We start from the raw sequence: 14,037 nt of genomic DNA on the forward strand, positions 1-14,037 counted from the left end.
CTTGTCTTCCTTGTTGCTTGCTATTGTCACCGGTGTTGTCAAACTGAGGCGGCTGGACGGGTCAGTAATGGTCTGCATGAGAATCGCATAACTGTGTTATAAACCTGAGACGAGTTCAGGCCTCCAGCCGATGCAGAGACATTTAAAATGTTCTCCAGCGGATCACGGGTGGCAGCGTGGGCGAAAGGTTCACAGGACGGGCCCTTACCGATCATGTATCTAGTCAGCAAAGATGTGTCATGCAGCCACAGACTTTGTAGAAAATAGAATCACGAGCGTCATTCATAACAGCTTGATGACTCGCATGATTGCTAATAGATCGTTTTATGGTGGCTGACTGCGTTAGTCTTGCAGTATAAAACTAAACAAAAAGTGCCCGGCTTTTATCTCGAGCTGCCATGAATGTTCTCAATAACACACCATCTTTGTCTGCGGCATCACACATTTCCCTTTTTTCTACCTGAATCGCTGAGTGACAACTGAGTCAGGTGTTGGGTTGTGATCATGGCCGTGTAAAGAGAACTGGATACACTACAGTGTTGGAGGCGGAGCTCAGTTGCGCAGGAAGCCCCCCAAAAAGTTGAATATGCATGTGGATCTTCTGCATCCGTGTGCCTGTAGAGCGCTGGTGTTTTCTTTAACCCCGCCTCCAAAGCGCTGGGTCTCAAGTCAGGTCTAAATAACTCTGGATTTGGATATCCAGGATTTTCACAATTTTTAGAACCGTCTGATTCACATCTGGAAGTTTTTGTCCCTAAAACTGATTTACAGAGGTCTCTTTTACAATGTAAGTATGGGCCAAAGGCATCATGGGAAGGAACTGGGAATTGTCATCATGCGATTCGGCCACGATGTCAAATTCTTGCTGTTCTTTGGGGCTTGATTGTGCTAGATGTCGGGAACTCATCTTAATGAGGACGTATCAGGAAAAACTCCTCAGTTTACAACCTTCTTCAATACGGCATGATGTTCATAAAGTAAATGATGGTCCCATTTAGAGTGAAATAGACCATAAAGCGGAGTATGATTTAGGATGTTATATTTTTTTCTTATAAAAGAAATCCTAAAAAACTAAACTAGCTTTTAAAAGGCAAATATATAAGAACTCATTAACACTCCACAGGTTGCTCAAACGTGAGCAGTAAATCCAGATGTTTATGAACAATCATCATTGTGCGTCATCACTGACGAGTGTAAAGTCAGAGACGTTGTGGTTGTATAATGTGATACATTTAGTTGTGAGTTTGATGCAGAAAGTAGCACGCACAGCACTTTATTCCAATATAGCAGAATTTAGAATATCAAATAAAATGGTGGATGTTAGATTCCTTTGATGTCAATTTCAAATATGAATTTCATTACCCTCAAATGTGGGGAGGGTGGAAATTCATTAACTCTCCCAGTGAGGCAATCTATCTGAATCTTATCGTATCATCAAATCAAATCAAATGTGTTGCGTGTGTGTAAGATGTCACATCTTACACACACGCAACACGTATTATGCGGGTTTCCTCTTTTGCATTGGAGTCTTGCAGATGTATCTTTGCTTCATAGTTGTTTGATGCATTGACAGATCTCACAACTCTTACTCTAAAACTGTAACGAAGAGGATGTATTTGGGCTTCATAATTGAGGATCAGATGGGAGTGGAGATCCGCCGAGTAAGACATATCGGGGTTGACAGATCCCTGGTGAAGTTGCCTCTCTAAACCTCAAACAGAGAAAAAGACTGCAGCAAAATGATTGGCACTTGGCAGGAAAATCCAAGTGAACTGTACAACAAGCTGTTAAAGAAGGCAGAATCCATTATAGATGATCTACTGGTCCCGAAACTAACGGCTGTAAATTATTTTCTAGACCCTCCGCTATGTCATTGCTCAACTCTGTAAAATAAGGGTTGCATCAGCACATTCCGAACCGTCACTATCTTTATTCTTTTTTTCAAATTATATTGTAGCCTTTGTTGTTCTTCACATTTGACTTGTGTAACTGTCCCGTGTTGTTGTTGTTGTTGTTGTTGTTGTTGCAGCTGTCGGAGGTACGAGAGCCGACTGATGGCAGTCAATCAGAAGTCATGTTTTTGATGAGACGTGCGAGTTTAAATATAATAACTTTTAGATTTCAGCTGTCGAGGCTTCAGTCGGCCTTCACAGAAGTCTTCGTAAGAAGTCTTTTTTGTGAGAGTGAATGATGTTGATTGTAAATCTGTTCTAACTGCAGATCTGTCTCCGTCTCTTCTGTCTCCACTCTACAGTTCTGCCTCTTTCTTTCTTACTGTCACGTTCTCCTCAATAGAGACATTGTTCAAGCCGTCCATAGAATCCCAGAAGTGACTTGTTTCTGCCAGACAACGGGCTTTTACAGGCGCCCCGGCAAAATAAAGTCACACTCTTGAGAGGGAGGGGTGGAGATACACAGACACACGGCTCAATCACACACCGACAGACAGACCGGCCCACGTTGTCTGTCTGTAACCTTTAACCCTTTGTTCAGAGAGAGGCGGAGAAGGTCAGGCTCCGCTATGTGCGACACAACAAGGCGTCACTGCAGACCGTCGTCCTTTAGAACGGGTGGTTTTCAGGTGGAAGTCTGAGTGAGTGTGCTCCCTGCTGGTGGCTTCTCTCTGCTGCCTGCCAGCCTCTGGATACAGACACGACGGCACGTGTTACTTGTGGAGCTTCACCCCGGGGAATGAGTTTCTTTTCAGTAGTATACATATCTGTTGTGCAGTGCCTTTAATCACCCCTCTTGGAGGTTTTCAATTATTTATTGTTTCACAGCATCACCATGTCACAGAGCCGCTCGGAGTGATTCTTTGACTTCATGGTGCAGGTTTAAAAAACATTTTTATATATTTATTATAACACAAACGTGCTTCTAGTATTTTATATGAAAATACTTCAGATCACACTGGAGAGATGTTTTCACTTTGACATTAAATGTATTTTTTGTTGTTGCATCGCGTAGCCACAAATTGTTCTTAATTCAACATTGTAAAAGAACAACAATAAATAGTTAATAATATTTTTCCACATGCAAATTCAGCTATTATTTGTCAAAATAATAAGTCAGGTCATTGGAAATCAGAGGGCTCCTAATGTGTTCTCATCAAGGACCCTAACAAGTATTTTTAGAGAGACATCTGCTTTTGTCCAACTATTGAGATATGACAGAAACATCTGCTAAAAGTTGTTTTTCTTCTTCCTGTAATAAAACAATCGGATTGCCCTGAGGAGATATTACATAAGCTTCCAAAACCGCTCATACACACCCACCACCGCACATGTGATGATGAGCAACACCATCTCGCGCAGCTCTCGCGCCACGAAGAGGTTAAAAGGAGGGAGGCCAATGGCGGCGTGTGGTCAGACACTGATAGGTCACCGCTCGGTGGTCTGCTCTCCGCGGCTCTCATCCGTGCAGCGGCGGGCTGCAGGTCTCCGCCCCCGAGACGCACCAATTTGAGTTTGTCACACGGAGTAACCGGAGGATGTGCCCAACCTGCCGCCATGGATGAGTTCCGCATGTGAAGTTACCCTCGGGGTGTCTGGGTCGGCTGGACGGACACGGTTGGGGAAGTTGGCGAAGTGGAGTCTAAGGTAATGCAAAAAAGGAAAAAAAAGAAGAAGCTGCACCTCCATGAAACCGACTTGTCACGGGTTGTTGCTGCGTTGCCAGACCTTCTCCCACTTGTGTTTGATACATGTGTTGCACCGACGCGACGTCAACTTAGCAAGTAGTTTAAACTATTTTTATTTTTTAAAGCTCGCGACAAATATTGCGACACTTCTCATCATTCATCCGAAGGCTGAGCGCAACACGGCAACAGGGACTCGAACCGGAACCTGCTGCGTCGCGGTGAAGCGGAGGGTTCCCGGTGCGCGTTGCTGTGCGTCGGTTCTCACGCACATGCTGCTGCTTGCGCGTCATCTAACGCGCTGTGTGTTGGCTGTTGGAGACGGTTGTTCAAACATGCACGCGCTTTGTCTGCACCTGCTCTGTGGAACACGGGTTCCCAGCGCCTTTTAAAAACGTCCATCCTGATGACCACATCGCTGTGTGTGTGGCAGAGGCGGGGTCGGCGGTTCGATGCCCACCTCCTCCTCCTGGCTGCTAGTCGGTCCATTATAGATTAATTTTAGCATTCATGAATGACTAATCTGTTTCTTTGTCATGTGTAGTCTATTCTTGTATTCTATTGTTTTTAGAAGTGTTAGCTGTATTTTAGTGTTTTCTTATAGATAGAGATAGATAGATAGATATATACTTTATTAATCCCCAAGGGGAAATTTGTCGAGTCAGTAGCAGCAACACACATAAAAAAAAAAAAAACAAAAAAATATAAGAAGGGTTAGATGATCTGAGGCAAACTGTGAACTGTTGCCTATAGCCTCATGGCCGAAATGTTCTCCCTCCTCTCTCCCTCGCAGCGGAGGAGCGGAGGAGAGAAAGGAGACCTCTGTCCCTGTAGGGAGGTGGTGAGAGGGTGGTCCGGGGTCCAAATATGACAGGTTCTTTCTTCACTTCCTCCCTCCCACCTTCACCAGGTGCTCCAGCTGGCCCAGTGGGATGCCGCCAGCTTCTCAGCCCAGTTGTTGAAGACGGCTGGTGGTCACCCCCGGCGTTGCCTCCCCAGCAGACAATGGCAAAGTGCAGCACACCAACCAAACCGGTGAGACTACTCAGAATAACTGCTGCACACGCTGCGGACGAAGAAGGATCAGGAAAAAGAGACAAACTCATCCCCTCAGCGTTGCGGTTCACAGCGTTGCGTTGATGTCTGGTCTTCCAGTTCAGCGATGGAGGCAGGTACTTCCTCCACCATGTCCACCACACCCACCCCCACCCCTCAGGAGAGGGAGAGGTGCTGTCGCCTCCTCCTCCTGAAGTCCACCACCCTTCTCCTCTTGTGGTCACGCAGCACCTTCCCCACTCTCCGCTCCCATCACTCACCTGCCCCCTACCCTCCTCCCTCCCTCCTCCTCCCCCCCTATTATCATCAGGCATCTCAGATCATCAGAGCAGACTTGCAGAGATGGCATGAAGTCACTCTGTGGTATGACTCAGTGAAGGGAAGAGGAAGGAGACACAGAACAGTTCTCACCACTGCAACATCAACCCAGACCTCCACAGGCCCATTCTGACAAACTGTGGTCTGCCTGCAGTGATCCAGGAGAGAGGAGCAGATGGTGGACGCGGGGCTCACCGCACCACCGCTCCTTCAGCAGCAGTGGCTGGATGGTGTTAAATGCACTGGAGAAGTCACAGTGACTCACAGACTGTGTTGACATCAGGTGCCATCATGAGCAGGCTGAGCCAGATGATGCAGGTAGTCCATGGCACATGAGGCTGGTACCTGTAGCAGAGGGTCAGCAAAGATTTCCCCCGCCACATGAGATTTCACCTGCGGCTCTCCAGCACCTTCACCCAGGACCTGGGGAGCACCGACAGTCGGGGTCCAGGGCGGGAAGGTGAGTGACACTTGGGGGGACAGGGACTACGGACCTTTGGGACAGACTTCAAGATCTCCAGCCTCCCAGAAGTTGAAGAGGCGCCGCGCCACTTCGCACAGATGAATATATTGCACTTACTAACTTCCAAGTTGCTGTAAAGAGCAGGAACAGGAATGTAAGTTATTACTGTGCAATATGGGCCACCAGTCAAACAGTGGTCCCACTTGTTCCAAGTTTGAACCCATCGGGAGCAACAGGCACTCGCCTGTCCTGTGTCCAGTAAAAAGTTGCAACAAGAAAGTTGTAATAACAATTATTTGTGAAAGAGTAGTCATTTCCATTCAAGCATGTTATTACATTATGTTCCACTTTGGTCCTCAATAAAAGTGTCATAGTACAAGTATGACCCATGAGCATTATATGTCCCCTTTAAATAGTTCCTGACTTTGACCACATCTCCTGTTTTTAGTTTGTGCACATTTGCTCGTGTGATGTTTAAGCCCAAAATGTGTTTTGTAAAAGAGTCAAAGAACAAAAAGGAGTTGGGTCGCATGTGTGTGTGTGTGTGCCATGTAAATGCAACACAGAGTGAAAACACACACTATCCTCTTTTCTGTCTTCTCTCGAGATGAGTTTTTCGTTTTAAACAAGAATATTCTTTATTTTTTATTTCATTGACTTGACAACAATCATCTGGTCATAAGAGTTCTTCCCACATATTCATGCATACTTTGCTTTGAGCTCAGGAAGTTGGCCTTTCGGTCACATTTGAATAATCTCCCGATTGCCGGGGATCTGGGGCATGCACGCTCTGGAGGCGCTGGTTGTCTTGGATGCAAATTTGGGATTTCCTTTTTATGGTAATAATAGTCAAGAACAGGGGACAGCGGCATAGAATTTCCCTCATAGAGTAATCAGTAGCTCGGTAATTACAATACTGGCTGAACAAAAACAACGCAAATCAAGCTCTGACTGGTTCAGAAGCTTTCACAACTATTAGGACTTATTTGTATTGATTATTAGATCTACCTGTACTGAGCATTCCCGAGATATCATGACATGAGCATCGTGCGGTTGGTGACGGTACCGGACTCTCGGTGGGTTGGTCCTGCGAGTGGCGTCCAGCTGTTTCAGAGGAAACGTCTGTCGTGAAGCACACGCGGAACACCACGTGTTGAGGACATTTTTTCCGAGGCGCTCGAGCGGAACCTGCTGGTTTCCCCCGCTTGTCACAGCGGGAGCTTCTGTGAGTTACTGCGTGAACATCCTGTGTGCCTCAAAGTCGAATCCTTTTCACTTCCGCCTCTTTCATAGTACACGTACTGCTAGCAATAAACTCTCACAACAGCGTGTGTGCGTGTGTTAGGAAATGGTTAGCGGAAGTGATACAGCTATTTCTTAACCAACACATTGCGACTCAGAAACCCTGTGGCGCCGCCACCTTTTGCACATCGAGATCCAAGAAGCGCGTGAACGTGTCGCTGTTCTGGAGATGTAGTTACAGCAAGGGCCTTTAGCTCACTCCAGAAAACAACAAAAACAACAACAACAACATGCTCCCAATGAGAGCACTCACTTCTCTGAACTGTTACTGTGACTAGCTCTCTCTCTCTCTCTCTCTCTCTCTCTCTCTCTCTCTCTCTCTCTCTCTCTCTCTCTCTCTCTCTCTCTCTCTCTCTCTCGCTCTCTCTCTCCCTCCCTCTGAATGAGATTACTTTGGATGCATCTCACAGTCTCATCTCTCAGTCTCCGACGGCCCTTCCTCTCCCTCAGCTGTTTGCGGTCCTCGGGCCTGGGAAAATGCCCCTGAACCCCACAGGAAATGGCAGTTGGTGAACAGACGGTGCTGTTGCTTGCAGTTTTTTTCACCTCAGTAGTTTTGTCAATGAAGTGGCTGTTGATTTTTTGGACATACACTTGTTGATTATGTTGTCGTAATGAGTATGTTCCTGCGTGAGAGGCTTTGTTAGGGTGAACCAGATCATAGACATCTCAGAGTGCATTCTAAACTTATAATATAGGCCTGCAACCTATAACGACTTTTTTATTTTGTTATCATAAATAGTACCTATACATATGTCTGTTGCTTTATATTGAATGGACTAGACACATGTTGGGTTTTTTGGTTGTTTTATTAATTATCATTAAACCTGTTCCAGAAAATAAGTAGCTTTTGTGGGCTGAGCTATTTTCCTGTTGAGCATCCTCTGGGGTCTAGATGTGGGTTTCCTTGGTATTGACATTTGACAATGTCTTAATTTTAAAGGCTCTTTTTTTCATCTTGGTGCTGTTACTGAAAAAGCAGCTGCTGTAAACAGCCGGTGGCATATTTTTCATTCACAATCAACACAAAACAAGGTGTGTGAGCAAACGGTGCAGCTTGAAGCCATCAATGAGCTGTGAAAGCGAGTTGTGAGCGTGGATCTAAAAAATTGGCACAGTCTCACACCCTCAGATGGGAGAGCATTGTTATAGCTGCTGGGGACTATTATTTTTTACTGCGCTGGTTTCAATCTTACTGCATTGACGTAATCATATTGGAGCATTATCTAAACCAGAAGAAGAAAGTCTGGAGTTTTTTGCCTTCTCTACAAGATTGGTGCAGCGTTTGTGCAGCCGGATGGAAACCGACTGCCACATGAACTCATCACTCACATCAGCAACACCGTACGTGAGAGACGGCAGAGCATGACCGGTCCAGAAAAAGTGTCTTGTCACCACCCCATTAGCTACCGTCGCTTAATGGTTCCTAATTACGGTCATAAAACTGAAACCTAATGGAACCAATCGGACCTAATTCAGACAAATCTTGCAAACTTTAAGGCTAAAATGCTGTTAAGAAGCATAAACTGGTTTCATATTTATAGACTTGTGGAGGCTGCTTTAAATCCTCTCTGACTTCTTACGTTTACGGCAGCATGGCTTTTTACGGCTCTTTTGGGTTGATACTGGTCAAAAACTGCACAAGTTGCTGCTCCCCCCCCCCCCCCATGTTGTTTTTCAACGTCGGACATCCCTAAAATATATCTGTCCTTTCCTATATTCCATTACAATTTTACTGGTTCATTTGATGTTGTTGGAATCTCCTTCCCTGTCAGTCAGTGCTCTTACTTTAGACTTTGCTTTGAAAAACATCCCCTGGGGATCCATACAGTATTGGGAGTGTGTTTCGATGAGCATGTGACATTTAGGATCAGCACCATTCAATCGCATAACCTCCCCCACACCCTCATTGACAATGCAATCATTTTGAAATCAGTGGATTCTGTTTATCTCGATTCCCTTTCGTCACAGTTCTGACTCATATTCAGCTAATATGGGTCACATGATACGACAAACCGTGTTATACTCCACCAAAGAGCTCTGCCTGTTTCCATAGTGTAACCAGGCTATTTTTAGAAGGCTGGGTGTCTAAATAAGAGATGAATGCTCGGGTTTTGATCAGTACAGAAAGTCTCTATAGACGTGGACCAAAGAAGGAGGCAGCCCTTTTTTTTTGGCGATGAGAACTGCGGGAAATCGGATTGCCTGGCAGCTCTCATTATGTAAGAAGGCTACACTTTGGGAACATCACAATACATTGTGACTGGGTGTTGAAGTTTGTTTGTGAGGCTCACGAACAAAAAAAATATTTCCTCACCCAAATTTGTGAGAAGGCCTCGTCTTTCAGCGTGCGCTTGTCACTTTGTCGCCGGGACTTAGATGTAAATCGTAAATGACTGTAAATAATCTCGCAATCTCCTTAAATCGGCCTCCTCTAAAGGTGCGTTCACAGGGCTAAACATTTGTTGGTTTTTCAGATATGTATGGAACACATCTGCATCATTCATTTCCTGGAACTCTTGGGAAATCTATATACAGGACTTTTCTTAACATACACAAGTCTGACTAATTTTTATAAACTCTTCCTTGGTCCAGTAAAATGTTCTAATCTTAGCATATGTTAAATCAGTTCATTGTTTACCATCTTATTTTCAAAACGGATGTTGTTTCACGTGGTTCTTTAATAACAAAACAAAAAATGTTCACACCAAAAGTAAAACTATTTTTCGCGTCGCCCAAAACGCGTGAGTTTACTCGCTCGACCATTCACCGTGTTCTCGCCATGAGCGTCGAGACGCTCCGCGGGGGGCGGGGCTTATCTCCGTGCCTCGTCTCCGTAAAGACCGTTATCATCTCCTTCATCCACCAGAATAACCGCTAGTTCTGCTTTATACTTGTCGTGGACGTCTCACACACTAACGCCCTCGTGTTTGGGTTCATGACATCACCCGTAGGCTCACTCAGCTCGGTCACTTTCACCGATGAAGTTACTGTTACGCCTGAAAGACTTCCGCTTCCAGCGCTACGAGAGCGGAACTCAAGAGCCGATTGGCCCAAATTGCGAGATTACCGCCTCAAAGTTGAAATATTTCAACTCGGGGCGAAAATTGTGCCGCTGAAAACACGTCGGCCACATCGCGTCGCCCGTAAAAATATTGCGTCTATCGCAGCCACACGCATCTGTACGTTGACTTTTCATGGGATTCGGTCGCCCGAAAAAATAGTTTCGCTTTTGGTGTGAACGCACCTTAAAAAGGAGAGTTGTCTGTTTTCATTGCCGTTCCTTTGCAGGACAACGTGTTCCTTCATTCGGCGGTCGGATGCCAGTGCGGCTGGAGTAAGATGTATGCAGTCGCACTGCAAGGGGAGGGAAGCCTGTTATGTGAGCAGAGCTTCCCAACATTTTTATTACATTCTTTCTTGCTCGTGTTGTTCATTTGTCACGATAGATGCCGCAAAACACATGATAATAGGTAATGACCCTAATTAATGTGCATTTTAGTTTGGCTATTAACACCAAAGGCGCATTCCAAAACTTCCCTTGTTGGTGTAAAACGTTTGGGGTAATAGAGAGGACTTCTGGACCTCGGCCGTGACCTCTCCATCATTGTCTGCACTTAGTTAGTCGCCTAGCTATAAAAGTATCCTGAGATTTCCTCAAATACAAAGAAGTGTCTCACCGTTGTTTGTTATCCTGAATCTAAACAGGTGTTGTATGATTGGTAAGGATGATCACATTTTCATCATTCATACTTCGCTCCACCGCTTTGGGCCCGAGCACAAAATCAAATTTGACTGATCAAAAGCACTTTGATTTCACGAGTGTCCGTTTAGTCGGCACCCATGTACCTCCGTCATCTTTGACATTGCGCTGACAGGGACACGGCGCTAAGAATAGAGGCGCGGGCGACAACAGAGCCGAACCTTTCACGGCCGGTAAGACCCGACCGCTGTGTGCCGTGTAGCCGTCGCCGTGGTGGAAAACGCTGATCTCTGTCTCAGCTGTAAAAGCAAAGCTTCCCCGCGGTGGGTCCATCTGTCCGCAGCAAGGTGCACGCGATGGCGAGGCCGTCCGAGTCCTCCCCGCTGGGCTCCCACTCGTTGGCGTATGTCTGTCGCGTACTGACACGGCACAGGTGCAACAACACGCTTCTCCAGCTGCAGAACAATGCAGGACCAATCTCATGGCAGTCATGGCAGTGGGCTCGAAACGACGCTCTGCGACCAGCTCCTCGAGCCCGTAGGCTCAGCCATGACATCGCCTGCTCACGCAGGTCGTGCTCAGCGATGCCAGAGAACGACCTGAGGCCGCGAGGACGTTTGAAACTGGAACCGGAAACGCTGTCTTGCCGTAATTAATGCATGACGTCTCCCCACCTCCACACTCAGCCTCTGGGTTTGTGTATGTGTGTGTCTGTGTGTCTGTGTGTGTGTATGTGTCCCTGTGTGTGTATGTGTGTCTGTGTCTTTGTCCCTGTGTGTCTGTGTGTGTGTGTGTCTGTGTGTGTGTGTGTGTGTCTGTGTGTGTCTGTGTGTCTGTGTGTGTGTATGTGTGTCTGTGTGTATGTGTGTCTGTGTCTTTGTCCATGTGTGTGTGTGTGTGTCTGTGTGTGTCTGTGTGTGTGTCTGTGTGTCTGTCTGTGTGTGTGTGGGTCTGTGTGTGTGTGTGTGTGTCTGTCTGTGTGTCTGTGTGTGTGTGGGTCTGTGTGTGTGTGTGTGTCTGTGTGTCTGTCTGTGGGTCTGTGTGTGTGTGTGTGTGTCTGTGTGTGTGTCTGTGTGTGTGTGTGTGTGTGTGTCTGTGTCTGTGTGTGTCTGTGTGTCTGTGTGTGTGTGTGTGTGTGTCTGTGTGTGTGTGTATGTGTCTGTGTGTGTATGTGTGTCTGTGTCTTTGTCCATGTGTGTGTCTGTGTGTGTGTGTGTGTGTGTCTGTGTGTCTGTGTGTCTGTCTGTGTGTCTGTGTGTGTGTGGGTCTGTGTGTGTGTGTGTGTGTGTGTGTGTGTGTCTGTGTGTGTGTCTGTGTGTGTGTGTCTGTGTGAGTGCATTTGCTATCATAATGAATACTAAGCAAGGAATTCATCATGATTTAATAATGCAAGTTGAGTACATTAATAGTCCATTATTATCTATGATTGATCGGTTCTCTCTTGTAACATACAAGCACATCATTAGTAACATTGTTTAAACATCACGGGTAAAACATTCTAGTACGCGTGTGTTATAAAAGGAGTTTCAAACAGCTGGATTGTTAAGGAGTCTTGACAATCCTCTTACAGTAATGACACTTCTTTTTATGGCTTCACGACGGCCGTGGCTGCTGGTTCGTTCTCGTGAACGTGATACCTCAGGAACGCCCGGACTCCAGGATGAACGGATTCAGAATTTGGTGGTTCAAAGTCACCGTGACCTCACAAATGACTTTTACCTGCTGGACGTTTGACACCATTTGTGAGTTCAAATTGTTGAAACATGTTCTGTTTCTGAGGGCACTAAAATCAGCAAATCCCTCTCTTAAGTTAGAACTTGAACGGTTTTATTTCACCAGGGAAGGGGAATCTGCACACTGAAGTGCACAGCTTCCCTGTGCCTTTGAGCTCTGACCTTTAAACAGTCCAATTGATTTTAGTCAAATATTTGCGAATGAATCCATGCCGCCGAGAACCAATAGGAACACTTCATATTTGACTCGCTATCTCTATTACACTAATAGCAATGTTTGCATTTCCAGGTTTATCTGCAGTGGACGGCAGGAAAGCAACGATCTGCCCGTCCGTGGCTCGTTCTTGTTCAAGCCTTTTATCTGACGAGCACGTGGTTATTGCTGGGATGAATAAAGGCCCATCTCCCACTGATTTCTATTTTCAAACTTATTGAAAAGGTGTTCTAGAAGTAACCGTGCAGTCTCAGTCATGCTTCTTATACATAGCTTTGGTTCTATAAAGCTGTATGTCTACGCCGATATGTTGATGATAGATATACTTTATTAATCCCCAAAATTTTTTAATTCATCAGTAGCAGCAAGGTGGTCCGGTTGTCAATATGGACTGGGATTTCTTCAACGTCTCCACCATGCTGCACACGCTGAAGGGATCGGCTTTCTCAGGAAATCACACGCTGGAAGGATGAAGCTTTCTCAGGAAAGTCGATCCCGGCTGTCGATGGAGACGCCCAGGTACTTGTCCTCCACCAGTTCCTGTGGGGTCTCACATCACTGACCACCCGCCAGGTGGACCAGCGTCACACGACACCCACAGCTCACCAGAGAGGGGGAGGTGGGAGCCCATTGTGAAACAGTTCAGCTCATTGGCTTCCAGGGAGCCCCTCATGTCTCCTCCCACCTTGCAGCTTTCTTCATAAAGGCTCGTCCTCCCGTGCGGTCCACACACACATCCCAGTCCGTTGACTCAAGCAGTCCTGTAGGCGTCGTAGCCAGAGACCAGAACTCTCTCGCAAAAATAGGGCGCATAGACCTCACGTTCCGTTATATGATCGACGTGTACCGGTTTTGTATTTTTAGAGCACGCTGCTTAGACTGTCGGTCCCCGGTTGTTTTGCGCAAAACGCCACTACTGAAACAAGCAGCCGTTGGCACAGCGCTTTCCTTTGGCTGCATTAAGACAGAGTAGACAGAGTCGTTGCTGGTTGACCTCAACATGAGAAGAATTTATGGCGTAGTCCTATTCTCCATTCGTCTTCTGTCGACATAACATTACTTTGCTTTTCTAGTTTTCCATCCGTTGGCTATAATCATAGTTTGGATTTTGTATTACATAATTTAACATTCACACTGTATTTATAATGGACATTGATGAAAGTAATTTTTGTCTTGTATTTCAGCAAAATCGACTTTGAAAAGACTTGGATGCCAGATATTAGTTTTAGAATGACTTAAGCTGCTTGGCTGGAGATTTAAAAACCCTCTCGGAAAAACTGTTTTCTTTGTCTCCGTCTTTTCCAGTATCTTCTTCATTTCCCACTCTTGGATAAACTCGGTCCGATTCTCAATTGTCCCATTTAAAAAAAAAAGGCCTTTTCATGCTTCCGCTCCCTCTGGGCTCGGATTAGTGAGCGGTGGAGTTCCTCTCTGAGTGGGAGCAGCAGCAAAGGTCTCCAGTCGAGATAATGCTTGATCAGATTGAAGATCAGTTACAACTCATCCACGCTTGTGTCATTCCTAATCTATTGATTGTCTTAAGCAGAATTGCATTGCTGGGCAACCTAGTTTACTTCTTGTCAGCTGAAGTCATTCAAATAAACCGTAACA

General features: G+C 45.9%; 1 protein-coding gene across 1 annotated transcript in view; it reads left to right on the plus strand.

Moving 5' to 3' along the window:
• Positions 1-3,554: 3,554 nt before the first annotated feature.
• LOC130210372 (protein Aster-B-like) overlaps positions 3,555-14,037 on the plus strand; it is an 86,899-nt gene continuing 76,416 nt past the window's right edge. Inside the window, exon 1 of the mRNA XM_056440577.1 lies at positions 3,555-3,599. The gene's annotated coding sequence lies outside the window, so the exon portion shown is untranslated. The remainder of the gene's footprint in view (positions 3,600-14,037) is intronic.

This window comes from Pseudoliparis swirei, chromosome 20 (assembly GCF_029220125.1).
Source record: "Pseudoliparis swirei isolate HS2019 ecotype Mariana Trench chromosome 20, NWPU_hadal_v1, whole genome shotgun sequence".
Lineage (NCBI taxonomy): Eukaryota > Metazoa > Chordata > Actinopteri > Perciformes > Liparidae > Pseudoliparis > Pseudoliparis swirei.